Source organism: Bidens hawaiensis, unplaced genomic scaffold (genome assembly GCF_021521415.1).
Source record: "Bidens hawaiensis isolate Kalapana, Puna unplaced genomic scaffold, B.hawaiensis_p1.1 tig00018543_1, whole genome shotgun sequence".
Taxonomy (NCBI): Eukaryota; Viridiplantae; Streptophyta; class Magnoliopsida; order Asterales; family Asteraceae; genus Bidens; species Bidens hawaiensis.
In genome coordinates this window covers 12,037-15,045 of record NW_027492806.1, presented here as the reverse complement: position 1 = coordinate 15,045, position 3,009 = coordinate 12,037, and positions in this window count along the sequence as shown.

Sequence of the window (3,009 nt, the reverse complement as noted above, 5' to 3'; positions counted from 1 at the left end):
TCTACTTTACGAAACTACTTGCCAACTTAAATTGACATTCGTGTGGTAGCATGACATTAGGAAATGGTTGACTTTAAAATGCGTATGCTACTCCTCTTTTATCATAAATGCTCGCTTAGAAATGAGGAGCTATCTATCATATATTATTACGGAAAGTTTTACCACATGTTTACATATTAATTATCAATGATAAAATGGAGTGGATTCTTGATCTTAGATGATAACCTTCATATAATTGAACTACTTGTTTAGAATCTCTCGTCTTGGTCACCTATATATTATATATAAGTATTTATAGTTTATAAAAAGTTCAAAAAATTAAACCCAAATATGATTAAAACCTCTGATTAAAGTAAAACGACGATTCATTATTAGAAACATTTGTGTCCACGGATCGATATTTGGTTCTTACCAACACTATTCTACATATACGATAGGTACACTTGCCTATTTTGTGTGTGTAGTCTTCGTAGAAAACACTTTTATAAATTTAAAACACGATCTTGTGCAAAAGCTAAATATCCAATCCGTTATAGTTTTACTACCACACGCAGCACACATCAAGTTTTTGGCGCCGTTGCCGGGGACACGGTACGTTTTTAAGAACGACCCAAGTTTATATTTAATCATTGTCTATAATTGTACAAATTTTTCTTAATTTTTATTTTATTATTTTTTTTCTAACTATTAAACTATATAATTTTACGGCTAGCCTAATTTTAACTTTTATTTACCTAATATTTACCTTAGCTTAATTAACTTAGACCTTAGTTTAGTTTAGAATAGCTTAGCCTAACTCTTAGTTTAACTTTAACTGACCTTTAGTTTAATTTAATAGTTTAAATTTTGATTTAGTCCCATGTATGTCCTCCCTCTACTTTTGAGCCTGAGCTTTTTCTCCAATTTCTTATCCGGAACGACTCTTTCGTCGATGAACGCGTAAACGGACTACAGAAACCGCCGAAACAATCAAAGACAATTCAATAGAAGCCACTACATCAGGAGAAAATCAAACCGAAGAAATGATGGCGGCCCAGAACTATTAGCCGAACATGAGCCAGTATGCCAAGCCAACTCTCGAAGGATATGGCAACGGAGTGGCTCCACCCGATATCACCGAACATTTCAAAATCAAATCAAGCACCATTCACATGGTGGAAAATTCTGTTCAATTTCATGGTCTCCTCGACGAAGACCCTCTTTCTCATATATCTCGATTCTTACGAAACTACGGAACATTTAAAATCCAAAACTGTTCAGAATATCAAATCAAACTCAAACTCTTTCCTTTCTCTCTAAGGGGTCAAGCCTTAGAATGGAAAGAATCTGTCACCTCTGGCTCCATCACTACCTGGGACCAGATGGTTAAACAGTTTCTCCTCAAATATTTTCCGCCAGATAAAACTGCCAAATACCAAGCCAACATTAGCGGATTTTGGATCGATGATGAATCGTTACACGCAGCATGGGAGAGATACAAAAGTTTTCTAAGAAGATGCCCACATCATGGACTAAGCGTATGGTTGTAAGTACAAACTTTCTTTGACGCACAATCCAGTCAAAACAAACATGCCATCGACCAAATCGCCAGTGGAGACCTGGGATCCAAATCACCTAACGAAGCATTTGAAGTCCTGGAGAAAGCTCCAAAGAAGAGTTTCTCCTACAACCCACCAAGATCTACACCAACTCATAAAGGAATACACCACGTCGATTCCAACACTCTTGTCACAGCACAGCTTGGAGCCCTTTCTAAAAAATTCGAACAACTTAAAGCCGAGCTATCAAAAACCAGACTCACCTGTGACACTTGTGGAGGAAGTCATAAAGCAAGTGACTGTAAACAAGCCATTATGTCCATGGAAGAAGTCGATTTCATTGCTCGACAGAACAACGCTTTCAGCAATAACTACAATCTAGGATGGAGAAACCACCCGAATTTCAGTTGGAAAGACGGAGGTAACACTCAACCTTTACTCAGATTCGAGAAAAGACCAATGAATCAACCCTTCCAACCAAAACCCCAATTTCAAGAACAAAGTTCCAGTAGCCATCAAAATCCAAGCTACTCGAAAATCAAAGAAATGTTGATCCAAATTATGACCAAAACAAATGAAGCAGAGAAGAAGGCCGACTCAAGAGTTGTTGATATCATCGGAGTATTATTAAAACATGAAGCCGAAACAAGCATCATTACAGAATCTAGAAACTCAAATTGGACAAATTGCCCGACAATTATCCGAAAGACCAACCGGCACTCTTCCAAGCAACACAATCACCAACTCAAATTCGACAGCTAATGCTGTTACACTCAGAAGCAAATACAACCACTGTTGCCTCACCCAATTCAGAACCAGTTACGGAAAATGAATTCCATGATAAAACACAGAAAAGACTGATTCCAACAGGCACCGTACAACCCAAGGAGCTAGTCCGAACTTATATTCCACCTATTCCTTACCCCGAAAGGCTGAAGCAGGAGAGATTGGAAGCTCAGTATGAGAAGTTTTTAGAACTCTTCAAACAACTTCATATAAACATCCCTTTTATCGAAGCCATCGCTCAAATGCTAAAATATGCCAAGTTTCTCAAAGAAGTGCTGACAAACAAGAGGAAGCTGGAGGAACTCTCGCATGTCACTCTTAGTGAAAAATGTTCAGCAGTCCTCCAAAGCAAGCTGCCAACAAAAATGACCGATCCAGGGAGCTTTACTATCCCTTGTCTTATAGGAAATTTGTCTGTTAGCAATGCCCTGGCTGACCTAGGAGCTAGTATTAATTTAATGCCTTATGCGGTCTTTGCAAAACTAGGGATAGGAGAACCAAAGCCCACCCACAAGAGCATTCAGTTAGCTGACCGATCTGTTAAATATCCTCGGGGCATTGTTGAAAACATGCTTGTCAAGATTGACAAGTTTGTTTTCCTAGTAGATTTTGTAATTCTAGACATAGAGGAAGACAAAAGTGTACCTCTGATTTTAGGAAGACCCTTCTTAGCCACTGCAAAGGC